Source organism: Electrophorus electricus, chromosome 6 (genome assembly GCF_041902795.1).
Source record: "Electrophorus electricus isolate QZ-2024a chromosome 6, ASM4190279v1, whole genome shotgun sequence".
NCBI lineage: Eukaryota > Metazoa > Chordata > Actinopteri > Gymnotiformes > Gymnotidae > Electrophorus > Electrophorus electricus.
The window spans coordinates 34,577,056-34,599,555 of NC_137502.1; the positions used below are offsets into that span (position 1 = coordinate 34,577,056).

Genomic DNA, 22,500 nt, shown 5'->3' on the forward strand with positions numbered 1-22,500 from the left:
GAGAATTAGGCTAAATGTTTTGGTACAATTTAACACGATCTCTAATGTTTGAACCTTATTTGGAGATCTTTGAAGCTCAGAAACACAGGCACGTTTCACACATCCATGGCATACAGCGTGCTGTGTGTTATTAGCTCAGGAGGAAAATAACCAACCTGACCTCTTATATATCATTCAGAGGAATTCTAACAGGCGAAGGTGATTTCATTCCAACCCAAATATCCATTACAATACCTGGCCTTCGGGTTTTCATCGCTGTGAGCGTCTAAATTGCTGAGCCTCCACCAGTCATTTACAAAGAGTTCTGAGTGAATGAACTGAGCTACATTAGCACAGCCCTAATCCCACTAACCACTACAGAGCAGCACCACAGAGTCGCACGTGCCCAGAGCAACAAACACGCTACTGCTCTATAGACCTCTATATACCACTATATAGAGCTATACACCACTATATACATCTATACACCACTATAGATCTCTATATACATCTATACACCACTAGAGACCTCTATATACCACTATATAGATCTATACACCACTATATACATCTATACACCACTATAGATCTCTATATACATCTATACACTACTATATACATCTATACACCACTACAGACCTCTATATACCACTATATACAACTATACACTACTATATACCTCTATACACCACTATAAACCTCTATGCACCACTATATACATCTGTACACCACTATATACCTCTATACACCACTATACAAATCTATACACCACTATATACTGCTATATACCTCCATATACCTCTGTACACCACTATATACCTCTATATACCTCCATATACCATTATATAGCACTATATACCTCTTTACACGACTATATACCTCTATACACCACTATATATCTCTATATACCTCTATATACCTCCATATACCTCTATACACCACTATATACCTCTATATATCTCCATATACCTCTATACACCACTATATACCTCTATATATATCCATATACCTCTGTACACCACTATATACCTCTATATACCTCCATATACCATTATATAGCACTATATACCTCTTTACACCACTATATATCTCTATACACCATTATATATCTCTATATACCTCTATATACCTCCATATACCACTATACACCACTATATACCTCTATATACCTCCATATACCTCTATACACCACTATATACCTCTATATATCTCCATATACCTCTGTACACCACTATATACCTCTATATACCCCCATATACCATTATATAGCACTATATACCTCTTTACACCACTATATACCTCTATACACCACTATATACCTCTATATACCTCTATATACCTCCATATACCTCTTTACACCACTATATACCTCTAATTACCTCTATACACTACTATATACCTCTATATACCTCCATATACCTCTATACTCCACTATATACCTCTATATATCTCCATATACCTCTGTACACCACTATATACCTCTATATACCTCCATATACCATTATATAGCACTATATACCTCTATACACCACTATATACCTCTATATACCTCTATATACCTCCATATACCTCTATACACCACTATATACCTCTATATATATCCATATACCTCTGTACACCACTATATACCTCTATATACCTCCATATACCATTATATAGCACTATATACCTCTTTACACCACTATATACCTCTATACACCACTATATACCTCTATATACCTCTATATACCTCCATATACCTCTATACACCACTATATACCTCTAATTACCTCTATACACTACTATATACCTCTATATACCTCCATATACCACTATACACCACTATATAGCTCTACATATCTCTATATACCTCTATATACTTCCATATACTGCCTGAGTTGGAATACTGCAGGAGGAGACACCGCAAGCATTGTGCAAGGAAGCAGAAGCGGGGGAAGCGAGCTGGGGTCCGTGCTAGGCTAAAAGCTAATCCTAGCAGACCAGCTCTACCATCTCTATTCCTCTCAAATGTCTGCTCCTTGGATAATAAACTGGACTGCATCAGACACCAACAGACTACACAGCGAGAGTTCAGAGACTGCTGTGTTTTAGTCTTTACTGAAACGTGGCTCAGCGACAGTATTCCAGACGCCGCTGTTCATCTGGAGGGATTAGTCTCAATCCGTGCCGATAGAGACAACGCGCTCTCTGGTAAAACACGCGGCGGAGGAGTATGCATTTATATCAAACTCTGGTGTACCAACTCTGTGCTTGTCCTTAATTACTGCTCACCGCTGGTGGAGTTTGTTATTGTGAGATGCAGACCTTTTTGTCTACCGTGGGAATTCACCTCCGTGTTTATAATCCATCCAGCGCGAGCACATGAGAGGCTCTCCATGAGCTGTACGGCTGTAGTACCTAAATTCCATCAACATGTGAACTTTGCAACGAGAGGAGTGAACACGCTGGATCTTGTTTACACAAACATCTCCAGTGCATACTGGGCGGAGCCCCGCCCCCACCTCGGATACTCTGATCACGTGTCTGTAATGTTGATTCCTGCATATAGACCGATCATCAGATGCTCGAAAGCAGGTGAGAACCTGGCCAGCAGGAGCCATCTCTGCTCTTCAGGACTGTTTTGAGCAGACGACAAGGATCACGTTCAAGGAGGCTGCTACTGTTAACCTGGAGGAGTTACAGCATCAGTGACTGGCTACATCAGCAAGTGCATTGATGATGTTACTGTCTCCAAGACCATCACCACACGCCCCAACCAGAAGCCATGGATGCCTGCTGAGGTGCGCATGCTACTGAGGACCCGTGACTCAGCCTTCAGAACAGGTGACAGAGATGCTCTTAGAAAAGCAAGAGCCAAACTGCAAAATGACCAGGTGCTGTGCCTGACTGCGGCTGAGGTGAGGCAAACTCTTCATGGAGTTAACCCACAGAAATCTGCTAGACCAGACAACATCCCGGGTCATGTGCTCAGAGATGTGCTGACCAGCTTGCAGATGTCCTGACAGACATCTTCAATATCTCTCTGAGCTACACCGTTGTCACAACATGCTTCAAGATCACAACCATCGTCCCCGTGCCTAAGAAGCCTACGGTGTCGTGTTTCAACGACTACCGTCCCGTCGCACTCACATCCATCATCATGAAGTGCTTCGAGAGACTCGTCATGAGACACATCAAGACCCAGCTTCCCCCTTCTCTGGACCCCCTGTAGTTCGCGTACCGCTCCAACCGCTCTACGGATGATGCCATCTCCACAACACTCCATCTGGCACTCCCACAAAAAGGGCACCTACGTGAGAATGCTGTTCATAGACTCAGTTCAGCATTCAGCACCATCGTTCCTCAGCATCTGATTGGAAAGTTGAGCTTACTGGGCTTGAACACCTCCCTCTGCAACTGGATCCTGGATTTCTTGACTGGTAGACCTCAGTCAGTCCGGATCAGGAGCGGCACTTCCAACACCACCACACTGAGTACTGGTGCTCCCCAGGGCAGTGTACTCAGCCCTCTGCTGTTCACACTGCTGACTCATGACTGTGCAGCGATGCACAGCTCCAACCACATGATCTAGTCCACTGATGACATGACCGTGGTGGGTCTCATCAGCAAGGACGACGAGTCAGCGTACAGAGAGGAGGTGCAAAACCTGGTGAGCTGGTTTAAGGTCAACAACCTGTATCTGAATGTTGACAAGACAAAAGAAATGGTTGTTGACTTCAGAAGAGCAAGGCAAGATCACTCCCCGCTTGCCATCAACGGCTCCTCAGTGGAGACCGTCAAGAACATCAAGTTCCTTGGTGTTCACTTATCGGAGAACCTCACCTGGACCCTGAACACCAGTTCCATCACCAAGCAAGCCCAGCAACGTCTTTACTTCCTTCGGAAGCTGAGGGAAGCCCATCTCCCATCACCCATCCTCACTACCTTCTACAGAGGTACTGTAGAGAGCATCCTGAGCAGCTGCATCATTACCTGGTTTGGGAACTGCACCGCCTTTGGGGTCTCTCTTCCCTCCATCACGGACATCTACACAACACGTTGCATCCACAAGGCCACCAGCATTGTGGGAGACCCCACACACCCCTCACACAAACTGTTCACCCCTCACACAAACTGCCATCTAGAAGAAGGTACCACAGCATCTGGTCCCTCACCTCCAGACTGTACAACAGCTTCTCCCCAGAAGCCATAAGACTCCTGAACTCTGGCTAATTCCGATTCCAAACAAATGGACACTTCTATACACACACACATACACACATGCTTATACACAGTCATGCACACACACACACACACACACACACACACACAATCACACACACACATACATACATATCTATACATACATACACACACACACACACACACACACACACACACACACACACACACACACACACACACACACGTGTTTTTTGTATCGGATAAGTTGCTGAAGCCAAACTTCACACACACATAATACTCCTTTTGCACTTTTTAACATTCTTCCTGCTTGCTGCTAGAATACTGTACTAAATCAGTACTGTATTCTGAACTGTTTCTGGCTGCTACTGGTGACTGCTATGTTTAGTATAGCATGTCACTGACTCCTATACACAAACCTGCTTTACATATTTCCATGTTCATTGTGTATTGACTCTGTTTAGATCAGATGGGTGCTTTGACTCTGTTTAGATCACGTGGGTGCTTTGTGAGCGTCAGGACTCACAGCTATGTGTGGCCTGAAGTCAGGATTCTGCTCCAGGTGTCCGTGGCTTTCTGACATCCTCTGTAAATCTGGAGGTCATCAATCTGTGAGGTCATCAGTCAGCACCATGACCTGCCCTTAGGCTCTGCACATCACCAAACCGGTGAACACCAAGGCTTTTCTTTCACTTAGATACCTTCACACACACACACACACACACACACACATACACACACACACACACACACACACACACACACGCGCACACACACACACACACGCACGCACAAACACACACACACACACGCACAAACACACACACGCACACACGCACACACACACACGAGAGTTCAGACTCACACACACACACACACACACACTCACACACACACACACACACACACACACATACACACTCACACACACACACACACGCACAAACACGCACATGCACACACACACATGCACACGCACACACACACACACACACACGCACAAACACGCACACACACACACACACACGAGAGTTCAGACTCACACACACAAAGTCACATACACACACATTTACACACATGAACACAGACACACACACACACACACACACACACACACGCCTTGGAGGTAAGGTGTCTCCAGAGCAACAATGAGTAATTAGCAGTAATTAGTGTCAGTGCTAAAGCATGGGTAACAGAGAGAGAGAGGGAGAGAGAGAGAGGGAGAGAAGGAATGATGGAGAGAGAGAAAGAGAGGACAGAGAGACAGTGCTAGCTGTATTAATCCTGTGTGCGTGTGTGTGCGTGTGTGTGCATGAGTATACGTGTGTGTGTGCGTGCGTGCGTGTGTGATTAAACATTGTATTCTCTTAAACAGTCAAGACTTGACCCACTGTGCAGTTTAACGCAAGGCAATCCATGTACAAAATAGAAAGCTTGCCCACATTCATGCATGCACACACAGACACACACACACTTTTCTATAGCTTTCAGACATTTACTCACTGTAAGTGTTTTGCTAAACAAAATCCAATATCATCAGATGTGATGTTCACGTTAGAACTTACTTGGGTAGCTGGTTGGGGTAGGACTCCCTGCCGTGAGTAGCTGGTTGGGGTAAGACTCCCTGCCGTGGGTAGCTGGTTGGGGTAGCACTCCCTGCCGTGGGTAGCTGGTTGGGGTAGGACTCCCTGCCGTGGGTAGCTGGTTGGGGTAGGACTCCCTGCCGTGAGTAGCTGGTTGGGGTAGGACATCCTGTCGTGGGTAGCTTGCTGGGGTAAGATTCCCTGCCATGGGTAGCTGGTTGGGGTAGGACTCCCTGCCGTGGGTAGCTGGTTGGGGTAGGACTCCCTGCCGTGGGTAGCTGGTTGGGGTAAGACTCCCTGCCGTGAGTAGCTGGTTGGGGTAGGACTCCCTGCCGTGGGTAGCTGGTATATGACCCTTGTCTGTAGGTATACGCTATATATATATATATATATGACCCTTGTCTGTAGGTATACCCTATATATATATATATATATATATGACCTTTGTCTGTAGGTATACCCTATATATATATATATATATATGACCTTTGTCTGTAGGTATACCCTATATATATATATATATATATGACCTTTGTCTGTAGGTATACCCTATATATATATATATATATATATATGACCCTTGTCTGTCATACTGTGAATCATGTGGGTGTCTGCTGGTCACTGTGCATGAGTCAGTGAATGAGAGGAGACATCACGCACAGAATAAAAGCTTCCCAGACACACTCCTGGAAGCATACAAGTCTCTTTCCACATGCACATACGTACACACACGCCCTGCTCTGTGTGTTTGTGTGTGTGTGGGGCAAGGCTAGTAAGGAGCTCTGATGCTATCAAATAAGCAGCGGGGTGGCAGGTTCCTGAGAGACCACGAAGAGAGGATTATACAGAGATGATAAGACTATCAACCTCAATTAATCTCTCTCTCTCTCTCTCTCTCTCTCACACACACACACACACACACACTCTGTCTCTCTCTCTCTCTCTCTCTCTCTCTCACACACACACACACACACACACACACACACACACACACACACAGTTGGTCTCTCTCTCTCTCTCTCTCTCTCTCTCTCTCTCTCTCTCTCTCTCTCTCTATGAATAATTACTAAATGATAAATGCTAAGCCACTGCTCCAAACACTAATAGGGTGACAGAATTACCCGCCGCTGAGCCGTTAAATCAGAGGAGTCCTGAGATCTGTTCAACGGCTCCACACGTCATTCATCACCTGCCTTACCTTCTTCAGTCTCAGCAGCGTAATGCCAATAACGCCCTGCCTGCTTCCTCTCAGGGACTTCCTCTCAGGGGCTTCCTCTCAGGGGTTTCCTCACAGGGCTCTCCAAAGCTGCTCTGACTCTGATTGGCTGTCTAAACCCACATCTTTGGGGCAGGAATGCAGCCTCAGTGGGACATGTGAGCCTGGGATGGGAAAAGGAGGGATTACATGGGTCTCATAGCGGCGAAGGGGTGGAATACACAAGTCTGGAGTGGGGAAGGGGTGGATTACGCAGGTCTGGCAGTGGGGAAGGCGTGGAATACACAAGTCTGGGAGTGGGGAAGGGGTGGATTACGCAGGTCTGGCAGTGGGGAAGGCGTGGAATACACAAGTCTGGAGTGGGGAAGGGGTGGATTACGCAGGTCTGGCAGTGGGGAAGGCGTGGAATACACAAGTCTGGGAATGGGGAAGGGGTGGATTACGCAGGTCTGGCAGTGGGGAAGGCGTGGAATACACAAGTCTGGGAATGGGGAAGGGGTGGATTACGCAGGTCTGGCAGTGGGGAAGGCGTGGAATACACAAGTCTGGGAGTGGGGAAGGGGTGGATTACGCAGGTCTGGCAGTGGGGAAGGCGTGGAATACACAAGTCTGGGAGTGGGGAAGGGGTGGATTACGCAGGTCTGGCAGTGGGGAAGGCGTGGAATACACAAGTCTGGGAGTGGGGAAGGGGTGGATTACGCAGGTCTGGCAGTGGGGAAGGCGTGGAATACACAAGTCTGGGAGTGGGGAAGGGGTGGATTACGCAGGTCTGGCAGTGGGGAAGGGGTGGATTACGTGGGCGTGGGAGTGGGGAAGGGGTGGATTACGTGGGCGTGGGAGTGGGGAAGGGGTGGATTACGTGGGCGTGGGAGTGGGGAAGGGGTGGATTACGTGGGCGTGGGAGTGGGGAAGGGGTGGATTACGTGGGCGTGGGAGTGGGGAAGGGGTGGATTACGTGGGCGTGGGAGTGGGGAAGGGGTGGATTACGTGGGCGTGGGAGTGGGGAAGGGGTGGATTACGTGGGCGTGGGAGTGGGGAAGGGGTGGATTACGTGGGCGTGGGAGTGGGGAAGGGGTGGATTACGTGGGTCTGGGAGCAGGGAAGGGGGGAATTGAACAGGCATTGGATTATTGATGGAGCTGTTTAATAAACACAGATCACCTTGTCAATATGCAACAATTCCCTAAATACTAGACACACACACACACACACACAATTGTTTTAGTTTGGGTTCTCTTATCTCATCACATGCTGAATTCATTCAGATTAGACGGTTGTGGATCAGATACACTCCCACTAACTCAAACCCTACACATTCACTCACACACACACACACAAACACACACACATGTGCAGCTTCCTCTGATACACATCCTGATGCAGTGATATGCCTAACTGGGGCCTTAAGAGAACGTGTCTAGTGTTTGTAAGATTTGAGGCCTGTTCCCTCTGTATCAGATGGAACATCTGGAGAGAGAGAGAGTGTATGTGTGTGTGTGTGTGTGTGTGTGTGTGTGTGTGTGTGTGTGTGTGTGTGAGTGTGTGTGTGTGTGAGTGTGTGTGGCTTAGAGCCACTTTAGGTTCTGGGATAATTAGATCAGAACAGTCCAAACGGACATCCTACCTGGAAACGTTCCTGCACGGGTAATGAAAGGCTTCCACAAAACTCTCTCTCTCTCTCTCTCTCTCTCTCTCTCTCTCTCTCTCTCTCTCTCTCTCTCTCTCTCTCTCTCTCTCTCTCTCTCTCTCTCTCTCTCTCTCTCTCTCTCTCTCTCTCTCTCTCTCTCTCTCTCTCTCCACACACACACTCACAAACATACACTTAAAGTTGCCTTCACTGATGCTACTGAGTTTGAATGTTTGTCTCAAGAATTTACAAATAACAGACTCAAAGGAGTGAAGTGTGTCTCCCGTCCAGCCGGCCTGAGGGAGCGTGTCACGCGTCACATCCTTTCAACGTTCCGTAGCCAACACACTTCTCTCCAAATTAAATTAAATAAATATAAACAGGAAATGTGAGAAATAACTTAGTCTAATAAAACTTTTAAGAAAAATATTGAAGTTGTACAATAACAACCTCCAAAACACAGCCCAGCTGAAAGGCAAACACAGAGGCCCTCCTCGAGCGGTGCACCATCACGCTGGGCTTGCTTCTTAGGGTTTTAATGGTTTCAATGGTGCAGAGTTCATCCTGAGCTGTGGCGGCTAATGACCCGGCGAGCAGTCACAGGGCCTGACCCACCCCCCACCCCACCCGGGCAGACGTACCACCACCGTGGGGTCAACACGTGTGAGACGCAGAACTCGCGTAGAGGTAGTTCAGTAATTTTAGCTTCAAATCACACTCCATGCATTTGTTACACTGCAAAGTGTTTTTATACCTAAGTGTTTAATATAATTATTTAGATTTGCAATAGTTATTTGTATGGAATTAATCACAGATACATAACTTGGGAGCACAGAAAGCAAATTCTGTAATAATTAACAAGTTTCACAAATCTGAGAACTGTAGTCTATGCAGTGCTGTAATCTGAGAGCTGTAATCTATGCAGTGCTGTAATCTGAGAGCTGTAATCTATGCAGTGCTGTAATCTGAGAGCTGTAATCTATGCAGTGCTGTAATCTGAGAACTGTAGTCTGTGCAGTGCTGTAATCTGAGAGCTGTAATCTATGCAGTGCTGTAATCTGAGAACTGTAGTCTGTGCAGTGCTGTAATCTGAGAGCTGTAATCTATGCAGTAAATATCAGTGCAGACAGTAATCTACATCACTTCAGAAACCAAGCGAACAGCAGCAAAGTTGCTCGCCTCGTCCAGCACGGCTAACGAAGTTCTCCATGTGAGAATAACGAGGCGTGACGTCACCTAAGGTCAGACGAGGTCATCGCCGTGGCGCTGAGAGACAGAAGCGCTTTAAGTCCCACTCCTGTCTGCTTCCGAGCAAAGCCGAAGTGTCCTGCTGCGGGTGCCAGTCTCATAAAACGCAGGGCCATTACTGCCAGCCATTAAACAGCTAATCTCCCCTCAGCCCAATTAAGACTCCTGCCCCCCACTGCACCCCAAGCACACGACCTCACTCTGCACATCAGTCCTTCAGAACACATGGAAATAGCCTTTAAAACGTGATCCCATATGTTTGGGAGAGAGAGAGAGAGAGAGAGAGAGAGAGAGAGAGAGAGAGAGAGAGAGAGACCGATTGTGTGAGAGACAAATGGGGTGATATTAATGAATACGTACACAGCACAAGGTCGTGTATCGTCAATGTGAGGCTCCACTCCCTGTGCTCTGGGTGTTTCTTTTCTCAAATCCAGATACAGAGGCCCTCGCACAAGCATACCTGGCATGTGTGTGACATCACCACACGTCAGCATTGCAGAGGTCAGGGGAGCTCGGGGTTTAGTGGGGTTTAGAGGCCCATCTTCAGCAGGTGCCATCAGCCAAGCCCTGAACTAGAGACAGCCTTCCCCTGCAGTCTATCACACATCAAAACAGGTGCCTTACTCTGGACAGCCAAACCATAATGCAGACTGTGGGGGGGCAGACTCCTCCCTGTGACTCGCATCTAGGCTGTAATTACCCGTGGAGCAGAGCAGCATGGACAGGGAGTAAGCACACTCCCAAGGAAATCCCAGAGTCCCCTTGGGCAGGGTCTCCGTGGGTTCTCCCACAGCACAGAGAGGGACAGTGCATGGGCCAATCGCATTAGCAGCCGAGCGGGGCACCACGCGGAACATCGCATCTGGGACGTGGAAAACATTGTCAATACCGCACTTCCACACCATGTGAAACACTGTGGTTAAAACTCCAGAACTAGAGACACGATCACACAACATATCTGCCCCAAATCTGCTGTTTAACTTAGTAACCAGGATTTGCATATAATCCATATTTTGTGTTTCAGTGCCCTAATGATTTGGCCCATATTTAGTAGCCCCATACAATGTTGGGAGACCCCTGATCTGCAGATAGTAGGAGGAGAAGCATGACCCAGGGAATGACAAACTGCAGCACAAGCTCCTGATCTCAGGTCAGTAAAAGTGGACTGTTAACGTGGTGGCATGTTTGCACATAACTTCTGTTCTGTTTGCCTTTTACACCCATTTTACTTATGAGATGTAAATGAAGAGCAAGGAGACAGATGGAGACAGATGGAGACAGAGAGAGAAAGACAGAAAGACAGAGAGAGAAAGACAGAAAGAGCAGAAAGTGAAGCATTTGCAAAACAGACTGAAGGGTCATAAAAAAGACATGAAACCATCACTGTTCGTTGTTTCCATGGAGACAGTATCTCGGGGCGCCGGGCTTGGAAAGGAAGAGAGTGGCATTTCAGAATGAATAGGGGCTCCCACAGGGCAGGTAATAGCACACCTGCCCAACGCAGGCCGGAACAGTACCATCAGTCCTCACAAAAGGACGACTTCACCTCCGCAGCATAAAACAAATCCCCCCGTTCCCCGCGCAGACCCTCTGGGGGGCCGGGCTGTGTCACGCAAAACAAGGTATGGTGGGAGGGGTTACCGCTCGGCCACAAATACGATCCCATACTGAAGCAAGATGTGGACGAGGCTGACACAAACAGCAGGGTGAGTGTGGCAGCAGGGTGAGTGTGGCAGCAGGGTAGTGTGGCAGCAGGGTAGTGTGGCAGCAGGGTGAGTGTGGCAGCAGGGTGAGTGGCATTAAGGTTAACATGGCAGCAGGGTGTATGGCAGCAGGGTGAGTGGCATTAAGGTTAACATGGCAGCAGGGTGTGTGGCAGCAGGGTAGTGTGGAGCAGGGTGAGTGTGGCAGCAGGCTAGTGTGGCAGCAGGGTAGTGTGGCAGCAGGGTGAGTGTGGCAGAAGGGTAGTGTGGCAGCAGGGTGAGTGTGGCAGCAGGGTGAGTATGGCAGCAGGGTAGTGTGGCAGTAGGGTGAGTGTGGCAGCAGGGTGAGTGTGGCATTAAGGCTAACATGGACCTGTTAAATCCATATCTTGTAGCACTTGGATCCCTTTCTTCTCTAAAAAGCTCAAGCAAAAGGAAAATTCATCACACCAAAACAAATCCAGGCAGTGGGAGACGTGGCTCAGGCCTCTAGAGTAGAGAACCAGGCGTGGTGATGTAATAAATCTTAGCTGGAATTACTCTGTGATGCAATAAATGGAATTTAAAATGTACAGAACGTGATGTGATGCAATAAAGGTTAAAGGTCGTGATCCAGAAAGTACTTTAAAATGCAACACACACATACAAACACACACACACACACACACACACACACACACACACACACACACACACACACACAAAACATTATTTGGAATGCAATGTACTTGCATATGTGTCCCACAAGGGATCTGATATGTACTGTAAAACAATAGTCTATTTTGGAGAATATTCTCCAGTGTTTTAGAAACCCAAACAGGGAAGTGAAGGTTAAAGTGAACACAGTCACAGAGCTGCCAGCACCGAACACAGTCACAGAGCTGAGACAGCACCAAACACAGTCACAGAGCTGGGACAGCACTGAACACAGTCACAGAGCTGACAGCACCGAACACAGTCACAGAGCTGCCAGCACCGAACACAGTCACAGAGCTGAGACAGCACCAAACACAGTCACAGAGCTGGGACAGCACTGAACACAGTCACAGAGCTGACAGCACCGAACACAGTCACAGAGCTGGGACAGCACCGAACACAGTCACAGAGCTGAGACAGCACCGAACACAGTCACAGAGCTGAGACAGCACCAAACACAGTCACAGAGCTGGGACAGCACCGAACACAGTCACAGAGCTGACAGCACCGAACACAGTCACAGAGCTGACAGCACCGAACACAGTCACAGAGCTGCCAGCACCGAACACAGTCACAGAGCTGACAGCACCGAACACAGTCACAGAGCTGACAGCACCGAACACAGTCACAGAGCTGACAGCACCGAACACAGTCACAGAGCTGAGACAGCACCAAACACAGTCACAGAGCTGACAGCACCGAACACAGTCACAGAGCTGAGACAGCACCGAACACAGTCACAGAGCTGAGACAGCACCAAACACAGTCACAGAGCTGACAGCACCGAACACAGTCACAGAGCTGAGACAGCACCAAACACAGTCACAGAGCTGGGACAGCACTGAACACAGTCACAGAGCTGACAGCACCGGACACAGTCACAGAGCTGACAGAACCGAACACAGTCACAGAGCTGCCAGCACCGAACACAGTCACAGAGCTGAGACAGCACCAAACACAGTCACAGAGCTGGGACAGCACTGAACACAGTCACAGAGCTGACAGCACCGAACACAGTCACAGAGCTGCCAGCACCGAACACAGTCACAGAGCTGAGACAGCACCAAACACAGTCACAGAGCTGGGACAGCACTGAACACAGTCACAGAGCTGACAGCACCGAACACAGTCACAGAGCTGACAGCACCGAACACAGTCACAGAGCTGGGACAGCACCGAACACAGTCACAGAGCTGAGACAGCACCGAACACAGTCACAGAGCTGAGACAGCACCAAACACAGTCACAGAGCTGAGACAGCACTGAACACAGTCACAGAGCTGACAGCACCGAACACAGTCACAGAGCTGACAGCACCGAACACAGTCACAGAGCTGACAGCACCGAACACAGTCACAGAGCTGCCAGCACCGAACACAGTCACAGAGCTGAGACAGCACCAAACACAGTCACAGAGCTGACAGCACCGAACACAGTCACAGAGCTGACAGCACCGAACACAGTCACAGAGCTGACAGCACCGAACACAGTCACAGAGCTGAGACAGCACCAAACACAGTCACAGAGCTGACAGCACCGAACACAGTCACAGAGCTGAGACAGCACCGAACACAGTCACAGAGCTGAGACAGCACCAAACACAGTCACAGAGCTGACAGCACCGAACACAGTCACAGAGCTGAGACAGCACCAAACACAGTCACAGAGCTGGGACAGCACTGAACACAGTCACAGAGCTGACAGCACCGGACACAGTCACAGAGCTGACAGAACCGAACACAGTCACAGAGCTGACAGCACCGAACACAGTCACAGAGCTGAGACAGCACCAAACACAGTCACAGAGCTGAGACAGCACCAAACACAGTCACAGAGCTGGGACAGCACCGAACACAGTCACAGAGCTGACAGCACCGAACACAGTCACAGAGCTGAGACAGCACCGAACACAGTCACAGAGCTGGGACAGCACCGAACACAGTCACAGAGCTGAGACAGCACCAAACACAGTCACAGAGCTGACAGCACCAAACACAGTCACAGAGCTGACAACGCCGAACACAGTCACAGAGCTGACAGCACCAAAGAGTGCTATGTAAGTTTACTTAGGATTGGAGCTGGGGTCACTAAATTCTAGAAAGATGGACCATGTTGTAACTCCCAGTGAATATCAGATATTAGAACCTGGTCCCCTCTCAGTATAACAGTTCACATGCACATGTAAGCACACATGCATACTCACTCTCTCTCTCACTCTCTCTCTCTCTCTCTCTCCTTCTTTCTTACAGTGAGACAGCTGGGTGAACCATCTACAGTTCCAGTGTCTGGTATTTGCCATTTTTTCCCTGAATTGTTTTCCTACTTCTAGTCATATTTGTGAATTATTATAAGTAAACCTTATTGTGCAATGTTTTTATTTACAGCCTAATAAAAAGCCCTGAATGCTTATTAAGCCTTTAGTTAATACAAATGCTGCTAAGGCACTTGGTTCAAACCGCCAGCAATCAAGCTATTGATTAATGTTCAGACAGTAGGTGGCTCAGTGAAATATGCACACAGACATGCCTCATGGCCTTCATTAGTACAGATGGCTTTACTGAGTGTATTCAGTGTAGGATAGATAGAGTAATAACCCAAGAGTACGATCGGCGACAAAGTCAACGAGTGCGTCAATAGAAGGTCAAACAAAACTGTTGCCGTCTGGAAACGGGGGTTCATCTGTAGTTCAGCAGCAGTTCAGCAGCTTCGGACATCAGCATCACGGACAGCGACATGCTGGTGGAAGGCCACGGCTGTCACTGGACTGCAGCACCACAGACAGCGACAGTCTGGCGGAAGGCCAGGGCTGCTCTTCAGGACCTTGGACAGCGGCCGAGCGGCGCACCAGGAAATGTCAACATCGTGTGGCGTGTCGTGATCCCAGCACGCCGGTTTGCATGCCACGCTGGCTCTGGTGTTAGCCGAGCACGGACATGCCCGACCCAGATCATCAAGGGATTAATAATCAGTTAACGAGTCAAATGAATCAGAGTGGGGACAGAAGAGCCAATAAAGGCTACAAAGCATGACATATTTAGGGCTGCATTTAAAAGCATTCGGTCAACAAAGAAAAGAGGTGTGTCCACCCCAGCTGTTGAGTCACTCACACAGACTGTTAAAGAACCTGTGAAGGTCTGTGGGGCACTGGCAGGTCTGTGGGGCACTGGCAGGTCTATGGAGCACTGGCAGGTCTATGGAGCACTGGCAGGTCTGTGGGGCACTGGCAGGTCTGTGGGGCACTGGCAGGTCTGTGGGGCACTGGCAGGTCTATGGAGCACTGGCAGGTCTGTGGGGCACTGGCAGGTCTGGAAAACAATGACTGTAAATTATGAGAGTTGTGGACTGAGCACCACTAAGAGACTTAGTTAAAGTAAAATAGTTTAACAGTTTATGTGCTGTGATTTTGTGGTTCCATTACTCATGGATGGACAGTGGCACTGCTTTGAAGAACATCAACACACATGAACATCATACATACACATGTGCACACACACACACACACACACACACACACACACACAAATCGGTGAACCAGCAGACTAGCAGCAGGAAGCTCTGCCAGCCTGATCGAGAGACATATGGAACATGATCCATCCACACACACTAATCCATCTCCATGAACACACACACACACACACAAACAAACACAAACACTCACATGCACACGCACACAAATACTCACACACACACACACATATGCGCACACACACACAACTCTGATGTGTGTGTACATATGGGTACATATTGTGAATGAGAGTGGAATGGAGCAACTCGTGCGCCCCTGCAGCAGGTTAAACATGTTTTAGAAAGCAGGACAGGTCAGCGGAGGGTCGGGTCTCTTCTCCTGTGCTAGTGGGTGTGGTCTGTACCAGTGAGCATAGTCTGTGCTAGTGGGTGTGGTCTGTACCAGTGAGCATAGTCTGTGCTAGTGGGTGTGGTCTGTACCAGTGAGCATAGTCTGTGCTAGTGGGTGTGGTCTGTACCAGTGAGCATAGTCTGTGCTAGTGGGTGTGGTCTGTACCAGTGAGCATAGTCTGTGCTAGTGGGTGTGGTCTGTACCAGTGAGCATAGTCTGTGCTAGTGGGTGTGGCCTGTGCCAGTGAGCATAGTCTGTGCTAGTGGGTGTGGTCTGTACCAGTGAGCATAGTCTGTGCTAGTGGGTGTGGCCTGTACCAGTCAGCATAGTCTGTGCTAGTGGGTGTGGCCTGTGCCAGTGAGCATAGTCTGTGCTAGTGGGTGTGGCCTGTGCCAGTGAGCATAGTGTGTGCTAGTGGGTGTGGTCTGTACCAGTCAGCATAGTCTGTGCTAGTGGGTGTGGCCTGTGCCAGTGAGCATAGTCTGTGCTAGTGGGTGTGGCCTGTACCAGTGAGCATAGTCTGTGCTAGTGGGTGTGGCCTGTGCCAGTGAGCATAGTCTGTGCTAGTGGGTGTGGCCTGTACCAGTGAGCATAGTCTGTGCTAGTGGGTGTGGCCTGTACCAGTGAGCATAGTCTGTGCTAGTGGGTGTGGCCTGTACCAGTGAGCATAGTCTGTGCTAGTGGGTGTGGCCTGTGCCAGTGAGCATAGTCTGTGCTAGTGGGTGTGGCCTGTGCCATACAGCAGTACTCCACACTCTCAACAACTAATGGGCCACTCAACTGTGTCTTTATTATGCACGACAGAGCATGTGTGTGTTGTAGCATTCTGAACTGAATCAGCAAGTTTATTATAGAAAGTCTCAAGCTGTCCCTTAATACCAGCAGAACCTCACACACACACACACACACACACACACACACACACACACACACACACACACACACACACACACCATCTGTGATGCACATACACACTGACAACTCTCATTGAACATATACAGAAAACTGCAATAAAATCACAGACGTCCCTTCATAAAAGAATCTCTGAGTGAATCATTTTCCACATGGGGACATGGAGACCCCCGGACCACTGGTGCCAACCTGCACTGCACACTTTAGTGTCTGTCCCTCGGATTCACACGCACAACTCAGCCTCGACATGCCGCAGTGACACACACACACACACACACACAAACACACAACTCAGCCTCGACATGCCGCAGTGACACTGACATACACACACACACACACACACACACACACACACACACACACACATATACACACAAACAGAGCCTAGACGTGTCACAGGGACACAACTCAACCTTGACACGCCGCTGTTACACAGACAACACTCGACACGTTGCAGTGAGACACACACACACACAAAACACAGCCTAGGCATGCTGCAGGGACATACACACACAACTCAACTTAGACACGCCACAGTGACACACACACACACACACACACACACACACACACACAACACGCTGCAGGGACACACAGATCTACAGATGAACTCCTCCGCGCCTGGTGGGTGTGGCAGAAGCCCTGACATGTCTGATCAGAAAGGTGGAGGTACACCACCACTCTACACCTGTTGGGCTCTGACGCCTGCTAGCACACAGCCCATAAAGCGCAGAGAGCTGCTAGTGCCAAAGCGCTTTACAGTAGCAGGAGCTGAGCGTCGTGTGCGCCGTGCGTATGGGCTCCTGCTCGTCTGGGCTTCAGCGTAGCTGCCGTTCCGCTGCTGACATCTCCAACTTCCACTAATGACCCGTGTCGAGGAGCAGGGACTTGTGGGTAAATGCATCATCCTCTGGTAGGACACCAATATTTCAGAAATACAGAGTGCATGATTCATCGTTCTCCTCACACATCCTGATCGATGTAAGTGTGTGTGTGTGTGTGTGTGTGTGTGTGTGTCATCTTTGAGAAAAATGGAAGAAAAAGATAATTATCTGACTGGCTGGCATAAAAGGATATTAGATTGAATGAGCTAGTCAACCTTCATTTGACAATCACGTGCCCTGTCAGTAACCTACACACACATCCATCTACACACTCCTCCACCTGCACACACCCACCTTCATCCACACACACCTCCATCTACTCACTCCTCCACCTACACTCCTCCATGTACACACTCTCTACACACTCCTCCATCTACATTCCTCTACTTACACACACTCTTTCTACACTCCTCCACCTACACTCCTCCATCTACACTCCTCCACCTACACACACTCTCTCTACACATTCCTCCATCTATACACTCCTCCATCTACACTCCTCCACCTACACACACTCCTCCATTTCCTCATTTCCGTGTCCTTTGAAATGTTTCCATCCCTCTCTCTCTCTCTTTCTCTCCAAACCACACATCCCATTACCTCATTCGGCATTTCTGAAAGCAATAACATACTGTGTGTTGTAGATTATATTTGGAATTAAACTGAGGCAGTAGATCTCCAGGAGCAGGGTTTTAGATAAACTCTACAGGGCAGTAGATCTCCAGGAGCAGGATTTGAGATAAACTCTATAGGGTAATAGATCTCCAGGAGCAGTGTTTTAGATAAACTCTACAGGGCAGTAGATCTCTAGGAGCAGGGTTTCAGATAAACTCTACAGGGCAGTAGATCTCTAGGAGCAGGGTTTCAGATAAACTCTACAGGGCAGTAGATCTCTAGGAGCTGTGTTTGAGATAAATTCTACAGGGCAGTAGAGGTCCAGCAGCAGGGCTAGAACTAACACTAACCTCTACAGTGTCGTGTCCAGCTGGCTCTGTGTACAGATGTTACGAGGGGCTGCACCTTCTGGTTTAGCTTCAAATAAATCCCTTGAAATGGATTTTCCTATAAGCCTATAACAGATATCCACAGTAGACCACATGCCACCATGCTAGCAGTGAACCACAGTTCACTAGCAAAGACAAGCTCACTGGCCAGCTAGACAGGATGGCGAGTAGAACTCCAGTGGATCACTGGACTCAGTCTTGCTTTGCCCAACTAAGAAGTGTCATTTCCTGAAATATCCTGCTACTGATCAGGCGATGAGGCAAACCAGCCTTCCAATGTTTTGTAGTGTTCATTAAATCACTGTCTCACACACACACACACACACACACACACACACACACACACACACACTGCAGGCCAGTCACTCACACCCAGAAGTCGGAATGTTCAGGCAGAGGCCTCTGTCCTTTCCTCTGATCACACACACTCATTACAGAGCCAAGCTGTCAGATGAAACCTTCCTCTTCCTCTTCCTCTTCCCCTGTCCAAGCGCGCAGACCTGCTCCTCCGCAGCTCCCAACATGCCCGCCGGGATAATTAAAGTATTAGCAGGCAGGCTAGCGAGTGGGGAACGGAGAAAGTGACAGCTCTCTCCCTCTGTCTTTCACACTCCACCTTGTAGCTGGCATGGACTGGTGCGCGCGCATGTGTGTGTGTGTGTGTGTCAGAGAGAGAAGGGGAGAAAGAGAGTGTGAGATCATCTGGGATTTAGACCTCTTTATCTTCAGCATGACTTCCCAGGAGTCTTTATTCCTGCTGGTTATCGCGCACACACACACACACACACACACACAAACTCAGACACGTACACACATGAACACACAGGTTTCCTTAAAGCCTATCTATCTATCTATCTATCTATCTATCTATCTATCTATCTATCTATCTATCTATCTATCTATCTATCTATCTCTCTCTCTCTCTCTCTCTCTCTCTCACTCTCACTTCTCTTTCCCCCTGACTCTCTCCATCTCTGTCTCTCCCCGTTTGCTTTTCTCACACTCATCGCATCCATCTTCCCCCCACACCCCCTCACACCCCGTTAGCAGGTGCCCTGATCCTCTGTCAGAACTCCCTCTCTAGTTCACCCACCATCCACCCCAGTACCTCAAACCCCACGTCCTCGGGGCAACTACAGCACGTAGGTCATCTCTGACACGCTGGCGCCGTGCACTCCATCACCAAGCCAGCTCCACAGGAGGCCATGGGTGAAGAGGAGTCGTTGAGTTAACCATAGCCCACAGCACGAGTGGCTTTCACTGAGCTCCTAACACAGCAGTCAGGCAGCAGGGCGCTACAGAACACCCAACTCGGATATGGCTGGGCTTGGAGGAAGATAAAAAAAGAGGGTGATGAAGACAGAGAGAGAGAGAGAGAGAGAGAGAGAGAGAGAGAGAGAGAATGAGAGAGAGAGAGAGAGAGAGAGAGAGGGAGAGAGAGAGAGAATGAGAGAGAGAGAGAGAGAGAGAGAGAGAGAGAGAGAGAGAGAGAGAGAGAGAGAATGAGAGAGAGAGAGAGAGAGGGAGAGAGAGAGAGAGAATGAGAGAGAGAGAGAGAGAGAGAGAGAGAGAGGGAGAGAGAGGAGGTGAGAGACAGAGAGAGAGAGAGAGAGAGAGGGAGAGAGAGAGAGAATGAGAGAGAGAGAGGGAGAGAGAGGAGGTGAGAGACAGAGAGAGAGAGAGAGAGAGAGAGAGAGAGAGAGAGAATGAGAGAGAGAGAGAGAGAATGAGAGAGAGAGGAGGTGAGAGACAGAGAGAGAGAGAGAGAGAGAGAGGGAGAGAGAGAGAGAGAGAGAGAGAGAGAGAGAGAAAGGGACCATCCCACCCCTGTAAGGTCTTTGGAATTCCATCTCTATAATCCACCGAGCAGTTATCAAGCATCAGCTCTCAGTAGCTGCTGTACACAACATTGCACTGTTACCAAGAACATGCAAAACACAACAGAAGTAGCCAGTTTTCTAAAAACCCTGTACAACCATCCTCAGAAGTAATTAAACATGTATCTTTTAATATGTTAATATAAAAAAAGATGATCCGTGAGAGAACGCAGAAGAATGGCATAACATGTCGAAGATCAGCCAAAAGACGGTGGCCATCACAGAACATCATCAGCTGAACAACTTTAGCAGCGCGCGCTAACAGCCATCTGTCGGTGGAGAGCTCGCGAACATACCGAAGACGTCCGCCTACCGTTCCTGCCGGAGAGTTACTCCGCGAGCATCTGTTCCCTTCTCACTCTAAGAGTTGGCAAAACTTGTTGGGTGTGGAACGACGTCACATATTCTTTTTAAAGTTAAAATATATATAGTCACTCGTATGTGCCTGATATGACTGGTTTTAATGTAAAACGCACTTCATTATACATTCTCATTCAAACTAACAACTAAAATCTAGGTATCGGAATTGTTTTTAAGTGCATTCATCATCTTCTCTGAGCTGGAAAGAGGGCAAGGGAACTTAGCACATGCCAAAACAGGAAAGAGAAAGAGTACGCCATGTCACAAAGCCGTCGCCAAATCTGCTGCTCTGTCCATCTTTTCAGGCGAAGTCATGTTTTCAGCTAAAAGGTCGGGTACAGAGCATGCGGTTTCAGGGAGCGCCAGAATTCTGTACCCCAGGTGAGTGAGCCAGGGGATATCACACAGGTGGTATCGATCTGTCCCGTACCCATCACATGCAATGATGAGGCCAGAACCCCGCTGCTGTAAGCGCCGCGCGTCGATACCGCACCGCTGCGCTAATCATCTCAGCGTCTCAGAACTTAAGAAAAAGCTGCAGCTTCAGGCAAAGCTGAGCTCAGAGACTGCTCGTGTGTTTTGTACACACACACACACATAAACTCAGGATATCAGCGTTATGTCATCGCAGAGGTGGTCTACATTCTCATGGTTTGTATGGTTACAGCTTGAACCCTTTACATGGCAATTTTTTGAAATCAGACATGAGGGGGATTGGATGGGTTTAGCTGGTTACGTTCAAATATGGCATCCCTGCACAGACAGGAAGACAGCCTCGCAGATATGAGTTGCTTCACTGGCTGTAATGTACTCATAGTCCTACACTGAGCATTAGATCATCAGTTCAGCAGGATCCTTTAAAGGAGTGCTCCTGGATCCGGCCATCACTCCAGCTGGATCCTTTAAAGGAGTGCTCCTGGATCCGGCCATCACTCCAGCTGGATCCTTTAAAGGAGTGCTCCTGGATCCAGCCATTACTCCAGCTGGATCCTTTAAAGGAGTGCTCCTGGATCCGACCAGACAGTCCACACTTCTGCTCCGTACCAGCTCTTAGCACACCTCAACCAGGACGTGTAAAACACAGCCTGTCTGCTGCAGGTACGCTGGAGCTGGGTTTGGGCCAGTTCTCTCTCTCTCTCACACACACACACACACACACACACACACACACACACACACACACACACACATATACATCCCTCTCTCTCACTCTCTCTTAATCTATCTAAGGTTCTGTATGCCTTTCAATCTATTTGACATTTTGACTAACACTCATATAAAAGTATATATAGAATAATAAATGTATTGTCAGGTTTCAGGGTGTGTGTGTGTGTACACACACACTGCTGATGTGTACACTAAAGGGGCGAGGC

General features: G+C 48.4%; 1 pseudogene; it reads left to right on the forward strand.

Annotated features, from left to right (window-relative positions):
* The window catches only part of LOC145658521 (uncharacterized), a 46,481-nt pseudogene extending 25,733 nt beyond the window's left edge, over positions 1 to 20,748 (forward strand).
* The last annotated feature ends 1,752 nt before the right edge of the window (positions 20,749 to 22,500 follow it).